The 25,223-nt window shown below is 39.2% G+C and overlaps 1 protein-coding gene across 1 annotated transcript in view; it reads left to right on the top strand.

The window, feature by feature from the left end:
* Window positions 1-25,223, top strand: part of LOC136858676 (zwei Ig domain protein zig-8) — a 784,418-nt gene that overhangs the window by 37,113 nt on the left and 722,082 nt on the right. The window lies entirely within an intron of this gene.

The following is a 25,223-nucleotide window of genomic DNA, read 5'->3' on the forward strand; positions in this document are numbered from 1 at the left end:
ACTGGATACTGGCCGCACTTAACCCTCAAACACACGCGTATGGGGTGGAATCCACCCCAGGTCATTTTATTTCCTAGTGAAATGTACAAATAACTCTCCTGTGCTCTCCCCGCTCTTATATCTCTCTGGCTGGATCCCCGCAGACAGAGTCATTCTTATATAATCTATCTTAAAATCTCCAAATAATACAGTAATTCATATTTTACAATACAATGATATGTGGGGTGGAAAGCACCCCCATGCGTGTGTCTGCGTCCTAAAATTTGGCGCGTGTGCTTGAGGGTTAAGCGACTGCAGCTACCGAGCTCGGACGTCAGCTTCTCTGGTACTAAGTTTTATGTTTCTATGTTGCCTGGAAGTGCCTCATTAATTCAAGCCTATTTTTATTTCGTTGTATACACATCGCTCCAAACCGTCTTGTATTTATATTTATCTATTAGTTTCTGCAGACTGAAGAACCTAATAGTTACAGACTGAAGGACATGCTATTCATTGAAGATATATTCACCTATTTACTCCATGTGAATATTGATTTTGTCAAATTGTGGAGTGTGTTTTTGTAAGGATTTGAGACATAAACGTAGCATTATAAATAAACGAATGAGTTATAAATATATAGTCAAAATATTACGTGATTCTAAATGTATTTTTTTAAACCTTCCAAGTGTACCTCACTAATGGGTTATTCAGGTGCAACCCTTTTGTATAAATTAGTTTCGTCTAGCTTTAGTTCCACTTTCAAATTTTCTGGTACACTGTTTATTCTTCTGTCGTTTTAAGCCTGGTCCACTGGATTCAACACATATTATTTGGATGTGATGTTTAAGGATTAATATTTGACTGTTAACGCTTTCCAACCTTTCACTGAACAATAATAAAATGTTACTATGTGTTTTGAATCAAATACATACAGACTGTGGTTAGTTTCCCGGCTGGAAATTATTTCATATATATTTCTCTTTGGATTCTGGGATCTTTTCCACACTACAATATTAGCTCACTGCGCACCACTATATAGGAAGACTTTTCATATTGCCATTTGAATGGAGCCTGTTTCTTCCGCAAAGAGTTAGTTTCGTGTAAAAAAAGTTAATTCTAACATACAGTACCAAGGTCGTCACTCAAATTAGTCTATGTGCAGGTCTCGTGAAAAATAGGAACTAGAACAATGAATGGTAAAGGAGGTCCAAGAAATAATTGAGTTGAGGTGCGAATAATGGGAGGACTATTTGTAAGAATAAGGCAGGAAATATGGAGTGATGAAGCAGGTAATATAACAAAATAAGTATATAGTGTCGGTCAGTATTGTAACAGTAAATGTGGTACTTCGGTAGAGATGAAACGCAGGGCGTGTACCATTCGTTGAAGTGCATACAGAGGGAGAGGGTTTGTTTAAATAAATCTTAAAAACATTTTTTCCAAAGTTTATTAAGAAATTGAAAGTAATGTCACCTCTGTACAGCGGATACAGTAGAAAATGTTCCTCGTCCTATGGCTGGCGATGTCCTTGGATTCCGGCAGCTCCATTTTCCATATCAGCGAACCACCATTCGTCCCCCGATGGAAGTTCTAGAAAATCCATTCGATGTCTTGAAGATCCATGCGACGTTAATGAATGGCGTTGAGGTAGTCCTTGTGAATGGTGAACATGAATGAACATCGTTAAGCCCTGGGGCTGCTTCTGCACAGATGAGAGGAACGTTTATAAATGGTTTTAACAAAGTTCAAACACAAAATGTATCTTTATCACACGGTGAAATGTCACTCAATTTTGTCCCGTGTTAAGTGAAAGAATGCCACTAGACTCGAATAAGCATGTAAGTTAATACTCATAAAATAAAAGTCCACTCGAAACTTATCGTCGAGTTTAACAGAGTCACTTAAAGTTTGTGGCACTTGGTACAACGTAAGGTAATGCCGCATGACTTAGTTCTTTGAAGCACTGTTCAACATAATTCATTGAAAATAAAAATGTTCCACTCGTGAATTAGAACTCATTCACGTATTGAAAATAACATGAAATCAAAAGACGAAATTAATCGAGTATTGACAGTCCTTGGTTCGACTGTTCGTAAACTGAATGTTCGCAGAATTGAAATGTGCTGTTTATTAGAATTGAAATGCACTGTTCACACATGCACCGTTCACAGTTCATGACCTAAAATATTGACACAGTTCATGGAATGGTAAATTAAATTTGGATTCAAACACAGTCTTATAACTCGAAGTACCCGGTAAGGAGCAATCATTTCTAAGTCCTGTCCATAACATAAAACTTCAATTTCGAGCACTCGAAAACGTTTGCGAGTCTTAGACACTCGTATAGAGGAACAGTCAATAGATAATGTCCAGACGATACACAATTCATCTCACGTCCTATCGGAGTAAAAAGTTGTCACAGTATAAAGAAATCTGCATCAGTCCATATTCAACACGATTAGGTTAAAGTCCACGGACTTGAAACTTAATAGCGGCTTCACGCTCGATCACGGTGCCCGCGAACCGACTGTGCGAACACTACAGTCTAGCGTGCACATAGATTCTACGGCCACACACTGGCATCACACTCTGGCAACATGCTGTAACACACTGCAGCGCACTGCAGCACACTCTAACATGCTGGAACACACACTGGTCTGCTGAGCGAAGCAGTACGTATTTATATCTGATCCGGGCCTCCATCCCTTGTTCCATAACTTTATCGTCCCAAGTCAGGTTCACGTGAAATTCGGCAGGAACATAGCTAAGGGATCAAGTTATATGGTGATGTTGTTCAATTTGTTCAATTATTATCGTGGGAAAAGTTATTACCCGTCGAAACTCGAAGAACATTCTACATCAGTCTAGGCTCTGTAGTGCGGCGAGGCATGCTGTGACGTCACCCGCTCACTACGTCACACGCGCACAGCTGTTGCTCGCCGTCCAGTCAGTCCTTCGTAAGCGGCCCGGAGAGTAACACGTAAGTTTTAAAATTTCTATGACGGGGACTTAGTTTGTACCGCCGTTACCGGTACAGTATATCACCACTCTAGATTACACTTGTCTATTCCAACATGACATTCTTGTTCCTAAGCTATTACTGATTATATTTTCGATAGATTTCCAGAAGAACGGAGGGCGGTCGAATCGATAAATAACCAATCCTGATGATTCAGGAATGGTATTCGATAACCAAACGTGTCAGATTCAAATATGACTTAAATTTGTTTTTCAGGCCCGCCTAAATTTTGTATTGCTGAATGGTAAATCCCTAGTTAACAAGGTTGTCGAGGCTCTTCTATAGACAGGATGTGAAAATCGTGAATGTGTATATGATCCTGGCATTATTTTCAATCGGGAGAAACGTATACGTTCTACTTGAGCTGAAACTAGAAAGATAAACATGAAACATACACAATAAAAGAGAAAAGGAAGTCGACAAGCACTGTTTCAGATCATTCAACGATGTATTTCTATGTTAATAAGTTATCACGACAGCCCAGCACGTTAGCTAAATCATAAATGTTGTCGCTTTCGGTTGAGGGGTCCCACATTCAATTCCCGGCCGGGTCGGCAATATTAGCCGCATTTGGTTAATTCCTCGTAGACCGGGTGTTTGTCCTAATACACTCCCATTCATATAGATATAGCAAACCACCACAGGAACACGCAATAATGAATACATCCCTCCACCAAGGATTGGAGTCAAGAAGAGCTTCCGGCCGAAACTGGGGTTCGAATCCCCCATCTCCTGAATGAATGCTCGATCCTATCCGCACGGCCAAATGACTCTCTCAGTTCGAAAGGAATGGACCGTGGTTTTAATTATGGTACAGACCCAGAATTTACCTTGAGTGTGAACGGGAACCCATGGAAAATCATTTGCGGGGCTGCCGGCGCTGGAACTCAATCCCACTCTCTGCCACTATATCATAACTACGTCATTTCAGTGACTTATTCGGGTGTGGGAAATGCGATGAAATAAGAATACGTGTAAACGAAGAGGGTATTACAGCAACATGAAATTCTGTAAGGATTTTTCAGTTATTCATTAGTATTAAATCAGAGGTTCAAATCTGGAAGGATAACGGTTAATTGTTCTTTTCTGCTAATATTGTTTTCACTTTGAAGCTAAAAACATAATCATTCTCAAGTGCAGTATATCGCGTGTGTTTGCGTTTTATGCACGAGGACTTGCAGTATTGCTGTACGTTGGTAGTATTCTGTATCTTCAATTTGTATTTATTTAATTACTTAGAAAAAGAATCAGAATAAAGGACCAAGGGATTCTCCTGTAAGCCTGTAATTCCCTTGAATTTTCAGACACAGTGGAAAAGGCTGGAATACAAATGTATTTTTGAGAGCCAATATCAGTTCCCCCGTTCATCCAATCCTGCATTATTACAGCGTGTCTTCTCCACCCTGTAATACTGCAGTTGGATTATACCTTCAAGTGTTGTTTAGATAAATAATTAGAACCCAATGGCTGCACATCCAGTAACTTCATTCCAAAATGTCAAATGTATGTTCAACTTCTGTAGAACTACTCTGCTTGCAGATGAGCTTATGAAAGAAGTGCATGGCCACTAATGCACTAATTGATGGTTAATGGATCTGATAATCAGTTATTGACTCCATTTCCATCTGAATTTATTCCTGTTTCAAAATCAATCTCCATGTAAATTTCCCAAGCAGAATGGACTTACTTTGCATTGTATTACTGGTTGGGCATCACTCGGTAAAACTCATTACTAGCAATAATTACAGCATCTCTGTAGATTTTTTCACCACACATTCAGGTAAAAGTAATCGAATAATGAAACAATGTTCTATATTGTATGAGGTATACATGCAAGTATTTTAAAAACAAATCTCATTGCTGCAAGTGATTTTTGTTATTTGCTTTACGTCGCACCGAAACAGACATTCTTTATGGCGGCGACGGGATAGGACACGGCTAGATTTGAAAGGATGATTGTTCTTACAAGCCTTAAGGTCTTTCGGCGACGATGGGATAAGAATGGTTTAGGAGTGGGAACAATCGGCTGTGGCCGCATTAAGGTGTGAAAATGAGAAACCACGTAAAGCTATCTACAGGGATGCCTAAATTGGGGTTCGAATCCCCATCTCCTGAATGACAGCTCACAGATGCTCGACCCTCTCCCCACGGCCAACTGAATCTCCCAGTTTGAAAGGAAGAGACCGTGGTTTTAATTATGGTACAGACCCAGAATTTGCATTGCGTGTGAATGGGAACCCATGGAAAACCATTTTCGGGCTGCCGGCGCTGGAACTCGAACCCACTCTCTGCCGCTATATCATAACTACGTCATCTATACAGCATAGCCAACTGGCTCGGTTATAAAGGGTGACCTGAATACAAATTTGGAAATCAAGAGGAACAAATGGATCATATACGCGTTTATAGGACGATGGTTTACTAGAGAAAATGTTCAATACATTTCAATCTTCATTTAAGAAAATACAAATAGATTTATACAGAAAATCTGCCCCGACGACAGCCTTAAACGTAGACCAGTGGTTATTTATTTATTGACGTTTAGCACCTCAAATAATTTCTGTCTAGTTGAAAAGAAGTTCCACTTAGGTTCCACACAGCGGAAAAGATGTACTGAAATATTCAAGTTTTCAAAGTTGATGCCAGCATTCTGAACGTTTAAGACATGGCGACAGTGTTGCGCCAGACACTCTCCTCGGGTCACTCATAGCCTTTGACTTCTTAACGTTTGACCTATTAACACCTGTGGCTACCACATTTGAAAAGCCGCACACATCACATCGACAGTCCTTTCTACCAGTGCTCCATGTCTCAATGTAGAAATAATTGCATCGTTGGATGAATCTGTCAACGGCCGACTCTGTATGCAACAAACGAGTTATAGTGCCATTTTGAAGAATGAAATGGTATCGCTGCTACGGTGTGTATTAAAGCACGAGACATATATTGCTCGTTGATTCATGTGCACATTATTATTAACCAAGGTGAAAACTGTTTATCGCGATCTTCGAATAGTCTGAGGATATTTGAGGTAAATGTTTATATGGACTACCCAGTGAACAGTGAGTGGCCTCCGAATAAGGAAATGTTTATTTTGAAACACTGCTTATATTCCACAGTTTGTAAATTAATTACAAGCCTTCTCACAACTAACAATATACAGCAACTAAACTAAAAACGTTTTACTTCCACACCGTTAGGAAAATGTCATCGCATACGATCCATCCCAAATATGGCAATGAATGTTTATTTATTTATTTATTTATTTATTTATTTATTTATTTATTTATTTATTTATTTATTTATTTATTTATTTATTGTTCACTCCCAATAATATAATTCGATTACGGTTTATTGGTTTTGTGAGTTATTAGTTTAACCTAATAAAATACATCAAATATATCAGTTGTGTAAATTGTCAAGCTAGATTTAAAACTATGCTTTCTGCAGGTTGACGTGTTGCGACAGGCCTAGGCTACATAGATTGTATGACAGCAACAAACACCGAATTATGTGACGAAAGAGTACTGTATCTATTAATATCGGTGTTGTGTCTAGGAGGAAAGTCAACTCAAGCTCAAATTTCGGTTAATAATCAATTTGCAAGGTCATCAGTTTTATTTACTCGAGGCAGGAAAAGTAAATTGTCTTGACAAATGAATTTATCTCTTTTCTTCAACGGCCATACTTCCAGTGTTTATTAATCTAGGCACTTTATGTGAATTTAGGCCAGTTTTACCATCAGATGTCCTCCCCACTATCAACCTGTGTGGAGGAATGCATTCACTTTACCGATTTTCTATGATGGTTGGTAGCGTAGTGTGTTGTATCTAGATGAAGATTCATACGAACAAAACTGCCCCGATCTCCATGCCCGAGCAATCAACAATACCCAGTAAAAATCCCCGGCTGGGTCAAGGTTCAAGCCCTGTGAAACGAAGTCCACTATGCATACAATTGGTTTGTTTTCAGTATACAATGAAATGATAATTGCAATTTAAAGAAAAGGAGATTTATTCGCAAAGGATAATCGGCTGCTAATTTGGTGGCAGGGAACAGCACGTGAAGAATTTAGTGCGGAACTGTGGTAGTGTGGTGGTCCTTCAAAATCTACGAAAAAGATGTAACACTTCTGTCGCGGTTCAGTAACAAATAAAACAGCAAAATTTACATAACTGGTACAGTGTGTGCAAGTAAAGCCAAGTTGTTCCATGAAATTTTATTGCATTGGATTATATGTACTTTTAGTGCAGAGCTGGAAGTTTACTGTGTTTTCTTAATGGTATTTTTTACAAGTATATTCCTTATTGCCCCATACTGATCAGTCTTTCCATTAATTCATGTTCAGTTGTACTCTTAGCTTCATCTGTTCGGTATTCCAATAGTTTCCACAATATTCTTTACCGGCGTGTGTTGTTGTTTACGGTACAGTTTATTACCTTTATTTCATTCCGCGAAGAAGATGACTCATCACTTTTGTTTTGCTGTGTGACATGGGTAATCACGCATTCATTTGAGAAAGACATGGGTAATCAAACATTCCTTTGAGAAATCAGAAGTGAATAGAGTTTGTGGAGATTATTTTCTTTTTAACAGTAACTTGAACGATAAATTCGATGCGTTGAAATGTCGTATGGCTTTTAGTACCGGGATATCCCAGAACGGGTTCGGCTCAGCAGGTGCAGGTGACCTGCGTGTCTTGATGAGGATGAAATGATGATGAAGACAACACATACACCCAGCCCCCGTGCCATTGGAATTAACCAATTAAGGTTAAAATCCCCGACCCGGCCGGGAATCGAACCCAGGACCCTCTGAACCGAAGGCCAGTACGCTGACCGTTCAGCCAACGAGTCGGACATTCGATGAGTTATTCTTACTGCAGTCACACCCATTATCTTTGTATCAGTGAGATAGTCTACAGTATTCTTTACACCTTCTTCCAACAGTCATTTCCCATATCTACATTGAACAGGGCATCTAGTGAAAATGAAATGGCTTATGGCTTTTAGTACCGCGAATGTCAAAGGACAAGTTCGGCTCGTCAGATGCAAGTCTTTTGATTTGACGCCCATAGGCGACCAGCGCGTCGTGATGGGGATGAAATTATGATAAAGACGGCACATACACCGAGCCCCAGTGCTAGCGGAATTAACCAATTATGGTTAAAATTCCCGACCCTGCCGGGAATCGAACTCGGAGTCTCTGTGACCAAAGGCCAGCCTTTTGGCCATGGAACCGGACACGACATCTTGTATGAATGTATTATTACCCTAAGCCATCTTAGTCTCCTCTTCTTTCTAGAATTTTCCCCCAATTCTAAATGGAGCGAATTTGGATTAAGCCCACATTTACGGCCGGATGTCTCGGTTACTCCCTACTTATCAGGAAGAATGTATTCACAAATTCATGTTTTCTCCATGGTTGGAATGGTGATGGTTTTGAATGAAAATGAATATAAGCATTAGTACAATTAGAAGCACCCAGCTATTCAGCCGTAGATATTAACCAAACCAAGCTAAATTCCCCGGCCCGCGTCGACATCCGAACTCAGAGTTCTGTGATCTGAAGTTCACCACTCTTATATTCAGCCAAGGAGTCGGATTGTTACTCATTTTGCGCTTATTCTAAATGCAGTTCACAACCTTTTAAGTGTAGTGTAGGATGTGTCTCAATTTCCTTCAGGAATGGGTATGAATTGATGCTTTAATGGGGCATCGACTGTTGTCCTACTGTAACAAGTAATCCACATGGTGCTATGACCTGCGTGAGGCTTGGCTGACTAAGTTGTGTGTTGTTCAGCCCCAATGTGGTGAGTGGTCAGCGCAATGAATCTTCTCGGCCATTATTCTAGGCTTGCTAGACCGGGGCCACTACCTCACAGTCAGGAATATACTCACTTGTTCTCGCGTAGGTTTGATGGTCCTCAAATCAATTCACAGATTCAGGTAAATACACCTGACCTGGGTGAGATTCGAACTAGGTGCCTCCTAGTAAGTTGCTTGCTCACTACCTCTACACCGCGAGATGAACAATCTCTTTTGCAACTACTGGATAATAATGATGATTTACCCACACAACTTGTGCATTAGCAAAAGATGCTATACGTCGCGCCGACGATGGTATAGGGAAGGTCTAGGAGTATGAAGGGAGCGGTACAGCCACACCGTTTGCCTGGTGTGAAAATGGGAAACCACAGCAAACCATCTTCAGCGCTGCCGACATTGGGGTTCGAATTCACTATCTCCCGAATGCAAGCTAACAGCTGCGCGCCTCTAACCGCACGGCCAACTCGCTTGGTCAATTTTATTTTTGTACAAGCAACTTTAACAAAATAAATTATTTGACACGATATCACCTAGAAGGTTCTATAACTACTACATTCGAACGTCACTGAGCTGAAGAGTCCATTGAAGGATCTATTTTATATTCTTTTAATATGTGTATTCTTCTGCTTATTACTCTTTATTGATCCTTTTTCCTGTGATGAAAATGATTAGTTCATACTTACGGTCACTTTTGTATCTTGATTTGTGTGTAGTGCCTACAATGCAGTTTTACTGCTTGCCTTTTCCCTTTCCTGCTTCCTTCGCCTCATTTATTTTATATTCTGTCTACCGTATTGTTTAATAGCGATATTTCAATATAGGGGAATCGAAAAGCTAAAAGCATCAACTCAATATTATATTCACACAGTTCCTGAGAATAAAGATACGATCTGCCGACGGAAGCATCGAGAGGCCCCATTAGCCATGAAAGCGCCTAGGATATAGAATCGCTGACTCAGCGCCGTTGAGTCGAGTAAACGATCTCTGGCCGTTCCTTATTTTCTACATCACTTCCGAACTTCAAATATGAGCTCTCTACGTTCACGAAATTGAGATTTACTGAAGTACTTGAAGTCAGGTATACATCTAAGGATATTTCACGGTTGATTGTTTAATAGGACGATTTTTTTTTTTTCTTTGCTAGTTGCTTTACGTCGCACCGACATAGATAGGTCTTATGGCGACTATGGGACAGGAAAGGGCTAGGAGCGGGAAGGAAGCGGCCGTGGCCTTAATTAAATTACAGCCCCAGCATTTGCCTGGTGTGAAAATGGGAAACCACGGAAAAAATTCAGGGCTGCCGACAGTGGGGTTCGAACCTACTATCTCCCGAATACTGGATACTGGCCGCACTTAAGCGACAGCAGCTATCGAGCTCGGTAGGACGATTCTTTATTGCCTGACTTACTAAAGAACACTTTGTAAAAGTTTTACATCGTTATAAGGTAAATGTTTATGAAAGCTAATTTAACATCAGTTTAAGATTTTGTAGAATTTTTGTCACTGCTTAGGACCTGATCGTGCCGTTAGCAGGTTTTGAAAACATGTAACTGCTCTTCAATTCAAGGCTAATTTCAGCGAGAAGAGTGGCCACGCATTTTAACACCCTACAGACATTAAGCCAAGTTCTGCATTCTGGAGACATGTGGTTTCGAACCCCACCGTCGACTATCATTTTCACTTCCAGGTAAATGCCGGGAGAGTTACCATCCATAGGCCAGGGCCGATTCCTTCCACTTCCTTCCATAATTTCTTACACCTTCATTCAATTCATCTTCATCAACTCCTCATACATTCACGGTTAATTCGAATGTGTCAAGTACTTATTCCTTCGGCCCGAAATTTTTTAGAATAATTTTCTTAGCAGCAATACATAGTATGTATTTGGAATACATACGACGCATTTGACACGCAGAAAAGCTCAATTTATTGTAGTTTAGACTATAATGATGTTTACCCGAGCTTGACACACGTGGAATGCTTTCCTGCTTGATATGAATTTTGACCGATATCAGCTAACACCTACATTCCCGTGAGACAACTGTGGTGTTTGAGCAATTCTTAGAAGAAGCGCTTGATTTCTTAACATCTTCCTATATCGATAGTACTCATAGGAAAATTAAACTTAGCATATCATATTTTTTATTCCTTATTGTGTTAGTTCATTTTCAGAGTGATGAAGTTTCATTTTCAGGATGTTGCAGGTCAAGATATCTTCATGTGTGATTCCTAGTTTTGGTAGATCCTTTCCGTCCCGGTGCGCAAGGATTCTTTGGATTTTTGTAATTACAAAATATGTGGAGATCGGTTGGTCAATATCCATGTGTGCATCGAGGTCATGTGTCAGTGATATTTTCCACATACACGTCTAACTCATGGTTATGTCCCGTCCTAAACTCTCTATTATTTTAACAGGGTCAAGGATTTTTCTCGCTATCCTTCATTTTATGGTGTCCATTTTCCATTATTATTATTATTATTATTATTATTATTATTATTATTATAATTATTATTATTATTATTATTATTATTATTATTATTATTATTATTATTTTAATATTTTATTTGCGAAAACATAACTATGGGGGAACCCCATGGCTTATTTAAAGTAGTATAATAAGGAAGTAAATCTTAAATATATATTACGTAACATCAACAAAGATACAGCAAACAATTACCTGAAAATCAAATATTACAAGGAATTATATCAAAACAAGAAATGTTGACGATAACAGAAGAATGAAACGGAAGTACAGTAAGGCAAGGAGAAAATTAAAAAAAAGCTTAAAACTTAAAAATGACATACGAGTAATGTAACAGAATAATAAAAGCAATCGCAGAGAACTTAATAAAAATAGCAGAAATTACTTTCATGCAGAGTAACATAATTACAACACAGACACTTACTGTAGAAATTTCACCCAAAAGTTTCAAAGTATTAAAAGGCAATCTCATATCGTCGCTCCTATGCCGAAACCACGAGTGTGACAATGCTTATCCTATCCATTATTTCCCTTAAGACTGGTCACGCCTCTCAGCCACATATTGATATAGTGTCTATCAGAACATTTTTCGTTGAGTTTATTTGCCTATCCGCGTGTGCAGAGGAAAATGAACTGTACTGTACCGTACAGTAGGAATGTATGTTTGCATGAGATATTTACCTACACCTAGAGTATGATGTATTTAAGGTTCATTTCCCTTTAAAAATTCGCATACGAAAACGAACTCAACGAAATTTTTTCTGAAGGACTGCATATCAATATGTGGCTCGGAGGCATGACCAGTCTTAAGGGAAATAATGGATAGGATGAGCATTGTCACATTCGTGGCATAAGAACGACGATACATTCTCGCACAACTTAAATATTCCCAATGCCTTCACACTTCGACGTAAAGTAGATTAAGCTGTACAAAGTTTACTACTGGCTTAACATTATAAATACAACACCATCACATACTAATTTTTGATTGGCCGTGCGGTTAGGAGCGTGCAGCTGTGAGCTCGCACCTGGGAGATAGTCGGTTTGAACCCCACTGTCGGCAGCCCTGAAGATGTTTTTCCGTGGTTTCCTATTTTCACACCAGGCAAATCCTGGGGCTGTATCTTAATTAAGGCCACGGACGCTTCCTTCCCATTCCTAGGCCTTTCCTGTCCCATCATCGCCATAAGACCTATCTGTGTCGGTGCGACGTAAAGCAAATATAAAAAAAAAATGATTGCTGCATTAAAGATTTCTATTTACAGTACAATACCTGAATTTGGCTCCACCAAATAGTAGCAATAACGCATACACATGTTTCTGAACTTCGAAATTATCAGACTGACTTTCCATCGATCGGCCCGAACTACACCCAGAAGGCGAGCATCTGTAGAGCATCGGCATGTTAGATAATGTAGTATTATCTTCAAACTGATTTTAGATATTTGTGTATTTCCATGCCGCATTATACAATACTTTTCACTGACAAAATATCACCAGTATCGATTTGGAACTTAGCTAACCAGATCAATTTGCACACAATTCCCTCAGTGACAATTTGGTGAAGTTTGGGAGCAATTTTTCAAGTGCCTTAGAAATTTTACCAATGGGTAAATATCACCGTTTCTCTGGAAATATAATAAATCATTTTTTGCAAACAAATTAAAAGACATTGGGTCGTATATCGATGGTCCATTATTTTCCTTAGTATTGTACCCGCCTCCCAGTCACATATGGATATGCAGTCCATCAGAACTTTCTTCATGTATATTTTCCCATTCCAACGTGTAAAGGAACCGAAATCTGTGTACTCCCTTATCTCAATCGCAGTTTAGGATCAGGAACGTGTTAATATTCGCGTGCTATACACGCTATAACTCACTATTGGTTAACTAACCTTTTAACTGGTATTCATAAGCAAGTGCGGCTGGTGACCGACGGTGAATTGAATTAAAGACTTTATTGTTTTAAGCATAGTTCCACACCCAGATCCTTGCATGACTAACATTTCGTAGTATAATGGAAATTATATATATTTTGTGCATATACACGACATGAAAGGCAGTATATACTCAAATCTACCCTTAATACAAATTCTTTCAACGCTTCTGACATTGAGAGATCTATTGTTACGTGAACAGGGAGAGTCCGGTATTCATTCCGTCTGCGCGGAGAGAATTGGGGTTCTCTCATGATTGATGGTTGCTTGGACAAAAAACTTCCCGGTGCACAGGATAGACCATTGAATGTTTTAACTTGATTTTTGGGGGGGAATGTCATTGATTGCTTACTTGAATGACTGTCTGATTAATGAGAGAAAATTACCATTGCATTGATTATGACTTTAATGAAAATGAAAATCCAGAACCCGTTTCCAGTCATTTGACCATGTCGGGAATTGAAAAGTCCCCATCTAGCGGCGAGGACAGGAACTGTGCCGGCTGCCGAATTCTGTTGCACTCCTCTGGGGCAATGATTAATGACTGACAGATGAAATGAAATGATATTGGAGAGTGTTGCTTGAATGAAGGATGGCAGGGAAAACCGGAGTACCCGGAGAAAAACCTGTCCCATCTCCGCTTTGCCCAGCATAAATCTCACATCGAGTGACCGCTATTTGAACCACGGAACCCAGCGATGAGAGGCCGGCGCGCTGCCGACTGATCCACGGAAGCTTCTACATTATGACTTTCATATAAAAGGAAGTTTGGGTTGTCAGTAAGATATCGATGTGAACGCTACATACAGATGGAATGTTGTAAAGTATTCCCTATGCCAATAATTTTTACCTCCTGTGATAGTTTCTATTGACGCTGCTATCGTGTCATTACTAAATTTTCAAATGATGCAATGGTAATAATAATGATACTAATACTAATACTAATACTAATACTAATACTAATACTAATACTAATACTAATACTAATAATAATAATAATAATAATATTAATAATAATAATAATAATAATTTACCTTCAAGCTCTCTTCTTGTTTACCTCTTATTTGTAGAACTAACTGCGTTAACTGAATTATCAGGCTCAAAAATACAGTTCCATTGAACTCATTCCAAGTGAAGTTTCGGTTCCGCACTAATGGATTGAACATCAGACGTTGAACATCATTATCTGTGGACTCTTAAACATTCGAGTACTTTCAATAAGTGATTGGTATGAAATGCTAAGGTACTTTGTGAAAATACATGTATAGAAAAGGATTCACATAAATTGCATATGCCTAAATTTAACATGTCCATTATCATCTGCCAGATAAAAGCCTGCATTACCGACTGATTAAAATTCTATAAGAAAGTAAGTAGTTATATTTTATTCACATTTTTATTAGAACATAAGCCAATTGTGGAACGTTCTCCCTCCCGTAATCGGAGCTGATGATCACTTAAATTTATCACTTGAAAACACAATCACTCCAATTACATCACACCTTATGAGGCTACAATATCATTCATGTTGCAATAGTTGCGTATAATTTAGAGATGATTCGGAAAAGAGCCACTGTCAGTATATCAGTGTTGAAATGAACAGCGAGGCTGAGTGGCTCAGACAGTTAAGGCGCTGACTTTATGAACCGAAGTTGGCAGATTCGATCCTGACTCAGTCAGGTGGTACATGAATATGCTCAAATACGCCAGTCCCGTGTCTGTAGATTTACGTTCACATAAAAGAAAACCTGAGGGATAAAATTCCGGCAGCTTGGCGTCTCCGAAAACCATAAAATTAGTTAATGGCATTTAAAAACAAGTAAACTTATAAGCAATGAACATCCATATGCAGGGTATGTAGGAAAGATAACACTAGGTAATGTGAACGTAGCCACGGGACCTCCATATATACGTGAGATACGAACCACTGTGACGTTGTATTTATTTTCAAAAATCCTACAATGCATTGGCCGGGATCGATTTGTGGTTGCTATTCGTGATGCCATTTGCCTGCAACGCCTTTGTAAAGCTACTAGATAACTTAATTCTGACATTTTAAATGATATTCCCAATATCCCAATGAAATCTTTTTTTAATATAATACAAAGAAATGTTTCTCGATGTGTTTACATTTCATAAATGAACTTAGAAATGACTAAACAGATACACGAAAGCGAACAAATTCTGTAATGTGCGATCTGTTCATAAATACCAAATGGAAGATGCTATATATTTACATACACAATCACATCATATATTCACTCAAGTGAGTTGGCCGAGTGGTTAGAGTCTCGCAGCTGTGAGCTTGCATTCTGGAAATAATGGGTTCGAAACCCCTGTCGGCAGCCCTGAAGATCGCTTTCCGTGATTTCCCATGTTCACAACTACAGACAAGTGCTGAGGCTGTACCTTAATTAAGACCACGCAGCCTATTCCTTCCGGCACCTGGTCCTTTCCTATCCCTTCGTCGCCATAAGACTTATCTGTGTCTGTGTGACCTAGAGCAAACGTTAAAAATCATGTAAAACCTTGTCTCCCAGGATTTAAGAAAATATATTGGTTGTGTGTAATAAGTTTTGTTCTCGAATCTCATTATTCGAAGTCATTATTTAATATACGATAATAAAGAGTAGTTCAAACGTCAGCAATAATAGAAAGCCTAAGTGTTATTGATAAGGCATACAATTAATTAAGGTAGTTTCTGTTGCTTTACTCACTCGTCTGCGAAGTGTAACTACCCTACCTATCGGATTTAGTTATAAGCTTCTTCTAGTGGCGTATCCGACGTGGGACTTTGGCAATAATTTTGGCAATCATAATTTTGTTGTTGGCTGCGTGATATAGCAAAATGGTGGTTTGTCCGAACCATTATCTGAGGTTCTCCAGTCAAAACGTGTGGGGTCTCCAAGAACGTATCTTCTCTTTGCTCATCCCCAGGATATTGGTATTCATGGGGCCGTCCCCAAAGATATCACCGATGTAGGGGAGCGTCTTGATTTTCAAAGCCCTACACTGTTAGTTTCCGTTGCATATCCTTGTCAATAACTCCTCACTTAGCTGTCTGTCTACGCGGCTGATACGAAGCATACGACGGTAGACACGCGCAGTAACATGCATAAACCAGTCGGACGGACATCTTCGCACAATTCTGGCTGCATCGCAAAGGTGTTACTAGAAGAGCTTGTCATTTTCATGTTGAAAAATCTAAAGTTTTGGCTAACATAATGTATTGATTTTGAGCATTTTCCAGAAGATACAGTACACTCCAAACACTATATTTCAACAGGGATGAACCTGGGCTTATTTCAGTCTTAACACATCTTCTATTATTTGTGTACCGAGCGAGTTGGCTGTGTTGTTAAGGTCACGCAGCTGTGAGCTTGCATTCGAGAAATAGTGGATTCGAATCCCAACATCAGCAGCACTGAAGATGGTTTCCCGCGTTTTCCAATTTTCACACGATGTAAAAATTAATTAATTAATTAAGGCCACTGTCACTATCTTCCCAGTCCTAGCCTTTTCCTATTCCTCCGTCACCGAAAACATTCGATGTGTTGGTGCGACCTTAAACAAGTAGAGGTATACTATTTGTCTGATCCATATTCTGTACCTGAATTTCGTTATATATATATGAATATGTAAAATTATATGCACCATAGTGTACGCCACTGTCCTCTTGCGACGTGTATGTTTGTCGCTAACACCATACTGTTTCGATGTTTTGGTCAGTGAACTTGGGTACCTACAAAACTACCAACCCTCTCAGCTCAATGAATATCCATCAAATTCCCGTGAAGGCAAAATTTTTTCCAAGTAGTATTTATATTATTCCTCTACGACTGCTCATGCTGCATTTGTCTATTTGAAGAATTACCACGAGGAGACTTTATATTACACTTATCTGTCATATATGAATTGTAAACGTTCTTGACTGATTACGCAGGTAATAATAATAATAATAATAATAATAATAATAATAATAATAATAAACATTTTACCTTAATAAAAATTTACTACCGAGCGAGTTGGCCGTGCGGTTAGGAGTGCTCAGCTGTGAGCTCGCATCCGGGAGATAGTGGGTTCGAACCCCAGTGTCGGCAGCCGTGAAGATGGTTTTCCGTGGTTTCCCATTTTCACACCAGGCAAAGCTGGGTCAGTACCTTAATTAAGGCCATGGCCGCTTCTTTCCCATTCCTAGGCCTTTCCTGTCCCATCGTCGCCATAAAACCTATCTGTGTCGGTGCGAATTAAAGCAAATAGCACACAAAAAACTTACTTCCAACATAAGCATCACAGAACAAAACGTAAGCAAACATGCTAGGAAACATGACAACTACAAAGGGAAGTGGAAAGCGGCATGTAGCACTGAGACGTAATGGAACATAGTATTTTGCTATGAAAGAAAGTGGAGAGGGTTATTGCTCTTGGAATACAATATTTACTTCTAATATTAAGGAATACAAAATCAGACACTCAAAACTGAAATACCTTTACAAAGGGAAATTAAAGAGTTGTTAATCTTGCCTGCAGACATGCGTAGTGCGCAAAAAAAATGTAAGTACTTATTTCAAACCTATACGAACCCTAATCCGACGATACATGTCGACTAAAATGAGGACTAGTCCCTTCTACACAAATATGGAAATAAAACCAAAGAAAGGGGTACAGTAAACTTGCATCATTATCATTATCTAATAGATTTTCCGTACTTATGCAAGGTGACATAATACAAAGTTTAAGTTAAAAAGGGTATTGCCTTCATCAAGTAGTATTTGTATGACCTTAGCTGAGAAGCTAAATCATTTCAACAAATTCAGCGGTGAACGTGAAACTCGAGGAAAAACTCCTGCGTAAGAAAGATAAATGATCATTTGAATGAAGTTAGGAACCGAAATAATCGTAGAAACAAAGCTTACCCTGAGACCGGGTTTCCCACGATGGGACGGAAGGACAGACCGGGTTTTCCACGATGGGACGGAAAGACAGACCGGGTTTTCCACGATGGGAGGGAAAGACAGACCGGGTTTCCCACGATGGAACGGAAAGACAGACCGGGTTTCTCACGATGGGACGGAAAGACAGACCGGGTTTCCCACGATGGGACGGAAAGACAGACCGGGTTTTCCACGATGGGACGGAAAGACAGACCGGGTTTTCCACGATGGGACGGAAAGACGAGCACGTCCTTTCACCAAGGTGGTCAGATGATCAAAGGCACAGATCCTACCTCGCTCCCAATGAAGGAACGGGGTTAGTTCGATAAACAGAAAATTAACTCTTATTTTCTCCAATCCAAAGTCTTTATGTTCTTGATGACACAGTGATAATAAATGCTCGAGAAAAGGATTCGTTTACGCAACTGGAAACGCGCTCCCAGAACTGCGCGTGTAGTATAGTATGTTTAATAAATTGACAAGAAACTAAAGTATTAAAATTCACAGATAAAATGATAATTTCGATAAAGCCCATAAATAAGAACTTTAAAACAAAATTTAAAATGATCTGGATAGGACCAGGTTTATGACATCGAAACAATTTTTCGAAGTCCAGAAATGCAAACAGAATAAAACACTATACAAAAAATTGAATACAATAAAATAAGGAATTTCACTCAATTCCACATTAATGAAATTCAAAAACAGGAATATATAATTTGCCGTGTCCCATTGCTTACTCCTCTTTGAGCATATCCATCAGGGTGGTGGAGAACGAGACAACCAGCAGCAAATAATTATGACGGTGATACCGAATGGATTCGAACGCATCGGTATGTTGTCATTTGATGTAAATGTTCTTTATTACAGTGGGTGTACCCATGATGCGACGATCGTGCAACAAGCCTTTTTGAGTAAACCGGTAGGAGGTTGGTTACAAAGGCTAGAACAGGTTGGCTCGTTCCGTGCGCATTCGTATCTTTCTCGCATTTGATGATGTATGTACAAGACTTGCTCACACCCTCTAGTCCGGGAGATGATTTTTGCGGTAATATTGACGGTCAGTCCGGCTCTGTGTTTAGCTGCCACCCGCGGAGGTCCGAGTTGGATTTCCGGCTCTGCCGAAAATTCGTTTTTATTAAGTATGTGTTATACAAGTGTCGGTTGTAATGTAGTAATTAGTTCCTAAGAAAACTGAGAGTACTATGCCTGCACTTAAGTTAAGTATAGCCAATGAAAAGAGAACAACCAAAACAAAATTTCAGTCTCATCTTAGAAAACACGTTCGTAATACAAGAATGTGAATATATCAAGCTCTCAGCAGGAAAAAATGTGATACGGCTTTCATATTTTAAAGCTGGTGCAGAATAACGACCCATTATAGGAGATAAATATACCGACTAAAGCGTAGACTCTTCAATTAAACAATACAGAATAGCTGATGAAATCAGAGTGTATAAAAGAGATCGGAAAATATTTTGCTCGGTTTTCACCAAAAATCAAATGAAATATGCTTCTCCGTGAGTTAAGTGGACATGAAACGGTATATCGTTAACATTTTCTCTGAGATAAATCGTTGCTCTTTGTCAGGGCTGTCTATTCTGAGAAAGTGAACATTATTGTCGACATTAACTATGCATTCCTCGGAGACGATTTTACAAATTTTGACCATTACTTGTTCGTCCCTAAACAGTAAATGAATAAAATGAAAATAAGAAGTGTAATGGAACATAATTATTTATGAAGAAGATGAAGTTGCCAGCCCACCTTCGTATATGCAAATAGTGTGGTCTGTGGACTTTTTGCGCAGTTGAGCTTAGCTGTTAATGTTGGTATACAGTAGATGTGGAAATGTACAGTGACGTCTTGTGTATGGTATTCATATTTGTATATATGGAAAGATCGGTTACATAAAATTTACTAGAGTCAACAGAGGGCAGCTAAAAGATAGGTCATGAATATTCAAACACTCGTATGAATACATACATACAACTTCAATAAGACTGTTGCGCCTTTCTGTGTTCAGTCTGCAAGTCTCTTTGAATTCACTAATTGCCGCCACAATCGTCTATTTGTAAGTAGTTATGTGCTCTCGTTTATTTATATATCTCTTATGTATAAATCATTGGAAACTGAGTCTAACCATCATCGTCTTGGTCTCCCTCTACCACTCTTACCCTCCTAAACAGAGTCCATTATTTTCCTACGTAACCTATCCTCCTCCATTCGCCTCACTGACCGCACAACTGAAGCCGGCTTATGCGTACATTGTTCCTACAGGTTTGCACCAGCAATAATTCCATCTACTTTCATGTATGTTAGTTCTAACTTATGAATAATATATCCTGTGTCCACCCACCTTTCACTTACATTAAGCAAAGTTGGTCTGAAAACAGACCGATGTAAAGATTGTTTAGTGCGGGAGATGATTTTCTTCTTACAGAAAACTGTTGATCGCAACTGCAAGCCCACTGCGTTCACTTACTATACTACTATCCCGGGAGAACACACATACTAAATTCTTGAAATTATCTACCTGTTCCAGCTTTGTATTCCCTATCTGACTTTCAATTCTGTTAGATTTCTTACCTACTGACATCAATTTAGTCTTAGAAAGGCTATGAATGTGTCCATTAAATGAAAAACCTTACGTTAAGTTCTTGAGCAGTTTGAATTGGGGTACACCTTCACAAACAAGGAGCATATTAATTAGGAATTCATAATTTCGTACAGATTTCGATAAGCATAAAAATATGAAACACGAACTGTAGTGTACCTTGTTGTTTCTGAGAAATTTGTCGTTTGTTACTCCCTTACCTATTTTTCTATGTTCTATGATTTCGCTCTAAATCATTTTATATTGGTGTAGAATTTCTCTTCTGTTCTATAAAGTAAATTTTAAATCCATTTCCATAATGATGGCTGTCAATCAACGTCACATTTTTATTATGCGGCATTTGTCGGATTTCTCGAGCTGAAATAAAAAAAATTAATTGGGTATGATTCTGAGATCAAGGGGTGAAGCCGGTTGAATATTTGGATTTATAATTATCAGTGTATGTCTGTCACTTCATGCATTATTAGCTATATTATGGTTCATATAATTATATACAAACTTGATTTACAGGTGTCGTAAACGGTGGCTTAAATACACAATCGAATGGTGTTACCTTTTGCCATTGCCTTTACTGCCACTGCCGGTTCCCATTCTGATACCAGCCATGAACTGTCAATGACGTCACGAAGTACTGCATCACTGTTGTCACAGGCCTTACAGGGGCAACGAGGAGACCTTTGCTCTACTAGCCTTGCCTTTCTAGTACTTGTCCTACATCTTTCATCACTCAGAATATATTTTCCATTTTCTTGTGTCTCTCGATGAAGATTCTTCCGTAAGGTTGATGATTCAATGCTGTGGTGCTGGATTAGTTCAAGTAATAACCACTTTCCTTATTCATTGCCGGTATTCCCGGTATTCGACGTCAAGTGAAGAAATGAGATACATATTTACATACATAGCGTGGCGTTTCCTGCTCAGACATTTTAAAAGTTGTTTCTTGTTATGTTCATTTTCCAACTTTTGTATCGTTAGTATTTGGACCTGGATGATTTTAAGTTATTAACGCCAAATCGAACACTGAAGAAGTGATAAAAGTAATATAAACAATATATTACATTCTATTTGTTCAGAGAAATTGCCATGCAATACCTTCCGACAACTTTATAATATTGAACTTTATAGTCATATATAGAAGACCGATTCCAACACTACCTCTCGGCACTATAAATGTCTCCATGAATATTAAAATGGCATTTGCATGTTTGAGAATTCCTCTGCATGACTGCCAGATTAGTAAGGAATCAATTAGTGAAGTTATTGCCGATAGCAACTAAGGTAGAAAAACATACTAAACTTCGTCGTGAAATGCTTAGATAATCACTCTCATCAAGTTTGTTGTCAAGTTGGTGCACCATATTCCTCACGGTTTGAACCAGAGGTTGGTGTAGAAACTTAAGGAACTTTGAAATTAATTTCTCAAACTCACAGACTGTTTCATAGACTATATACATTCTAAATTACACGTATCCTGCATTTTTGCAATTCTCTTTTCGTGTTGAGTGTTCCAATATACACACATGAGAATCAGTCACTATAACCTATCAAGTAACGTGGCATCAATGTGTAGGAAGATACAAACGATCAGGGATTTCCAAAATTATATTTAATGCTTTCTCTTCTACAGAATCGTGCTCATATCTATAATATATACCCATATCTATATAACTTGGCACAACCTGGAAGGTGGGGTCGAATGGTTGTGTCTGAATCCTTTGCACCACCTAGTTCCCAAATTCAGAGCACATACATATTCATGAAGACATTTTCGTTTGACTCGAAAAATACTTACTCTAATTTCCAACACAATTTACATATTCTCATGTGAGTTCCAGAAGGTCATGTTCATGTAAAGCCAGAAGTTATTTAGTGGCAACGACTACTTCAAAATTGTCATTAACCATGGCTAAGTTCTTAGTGTGAGCGACGTTAACTCTACCTGAATAATAATTTTTTTAAATAATTTCAATGTCAGTCACATTCCCTTTCTTTTCAAATTACAAGCTTGAAATGCACTTCGTTTCCAACTTGTAGCTGGTCCACTGATGTGTATCCTGTATAATTTCCTCAAGGTACAATAGATATTCTACAGTGTGTCAAAAATATGCTTGAAAGTGGTTCATATGGTTGAACGCACCTTTCTAAGTCCAAGTTGTTGGGTTCAATCAACGGCTCTGTTGGAATGTTTTTACCGGCTCTTAATTAAGCAAGCCTAGTGTTGGTAGATTTAAGGAATCTATATTTATCCACAACTCTTTTGTATAGTAAATCAATTATTAATGTAGATAAATATTGGTTTGGGGCATAAGTCATGTCAACTACTGTTTCCCTCACATTCGCAAGGTACAACCAATCAATGGTCATATGTCGTACAAAGCACGACACTCATAGTACATGGACACAGCAAGAGATGGAGTTGCGTTGGGTGGGTACTATGCATGGGGCGATAGGACTGCAATAGTGAGTCAGGCTCCTTCCAGAATGGATGGAGCATTAACGGCGTGCGCACATCAAACTGGCCGTTCGCCATGGTCGCAATGCCAAAGAATATCAAGAAAGCTTGTGGAAGCTCTATGGAAAAATGCGCTGCTACAACAAACCGTTATGCAGCATCATTTTAGCATGGAGGTCAAGCAAGCAACGACCTGGAACGGTTGGAAAAACCTGTTACGGTCTCCATTGCATGGCCGTGGACAGAAGATGACACTACTTTAGATAAAAGTCATCCTTCTCCAATGACAAGGCCAGGTCGAATGCAGCAGAGACTGTACTGAGTCAACTATAGCGCTGGAGGTTAGAAGTACTGAAACATCTGCTAAGCTCGCCGGATCTGTCTCCGTGCAATTTTGACCTCATCCCCAAAATGAAAAAGTCATTACATTGGAGGCGATATGGAACATGAAATGACATTTCGAACGCTGTTAAACAAGAGACTGAAAAATGTACTCATGATGACGCAGCTAGTATCGGTCATCTCCCGCATCCTAGCAGCGTTTTACGGACAGTCTACGGGAATACTCTGAGGGTTTAACGTAACGGTTGCTGTCCTCCCTGAGAACAAACATTGTCACACAAAGATTTCAAGCCTGACAGTTCCTCGCTAAATATACTACACCTGGGAATCTTCTCTGTATCATTCATACATTCCACAGCAATTTATGGTCTCCATCTTCATCTGTATATTATCAGTTGTCTTGCAGACCCAGCATTTGTGGTGCTAAATATAATAATTGCCATAACATTCCATAAACTTCCATCGTATTATTGTCGGTGGTCCGTGTATATTACTTGAAATAAGTAATGCTGTCACTAAAGTTCAAATCCCATAGCGCACGTTACACGAGGCGTCATAACCATCGGGTGGAATTTCGCCGGTGGAATTCAGAAAAACACTGCAGGAAATGTTGGTATAGGCTGCGCACATAAAAGAAGGACATGTAATATATGCTACCATCAGCCTAGGTCTTAATATTATTTTGGGCTGGGCGCGTAAATGGTGAATATGCTCGTCTTTGTCCAACATGTACCTAGAGCTCAGGCGCCCGGAGCGTATATTATTCACTCAGCAGTTCGCGAGTTCAAACTCTACTAACATGTGCACTAATTTTATATAATAATAATTTCGTGTGGCTATTACTAGCCGATTGCAGCCCTTGTAAGGCAGACCCTCCGATGAGGGTGGGCGGCATCTGCCATGTATAGGTAACTGCGTGTTAGTGTGGTGGAGGATAGTGTTATGTGTGGTGTGGGAGTTGCAGGGATGTTGGGGACATCACAAACACCCAGCCCCCGGGCCATTGGAATTAGCCAATTAAGGTTAAAATCCCCGACCCGGCCGGGAATCGAACCCGGGACCCTCTGAACCGAAGGCCAGTACGCTGACCATTCAGCCAACGAGTCGGACACTAATTTTATTATCGGTATAATTTATGTCCCTATAATAAATAATTACCAAATAAATTGATATTGGTGCCGAAAAACATGAAGGGTAGGTTTACGACCTTACCTGACCCATGAGCACAGTGGAATGTAACTCGCAAGGTCATTAATATTCCAGAGATATACCTAAGAGAAAGAGGAAACATCAACTGGAAGGATGTAGAGGCTAATCTGTGGACCTAGTGATTGAGCTGTACATCAGCAACGGAGACAAGAGACTGATGGAAGAGTTCTCAGGATAAAGCGAGAAAATGAAAGTACTAACTTCCGGGATTCACAATAACAAGTCCCTTGCGTAGATTTCATATGTCAGCATTGTGGGAGAGCCCGTCGTTTATGTCCTGTATAGTGTAAATGCCTGTTATCATGATGATTGCTGTAATAAAGGTTGCAGGTCTCATCATATGCTTGCGAGGGTTATAAAGGGGTCATAGAAAGGATGCAAAGGATGGGAGTATACGTCTCTGGTAAGAGTATGGTTCCAA

This window comes from Anabrus simplex, chromosome 1 (assembly GCF_040414725.1).
Source record: "Anabrus simplex isolate iqAnaSimp1 chromosome 1, ASM4041472v1, whole genome shotgun sequence".
Taxonomy (NCBI): domain Eukaryota; kingdom Metazoa; phylum Arthropoda; class Insecta; order Orthoptera; family Tettigoniidae; genus Anabrus; species Anabrus simplex.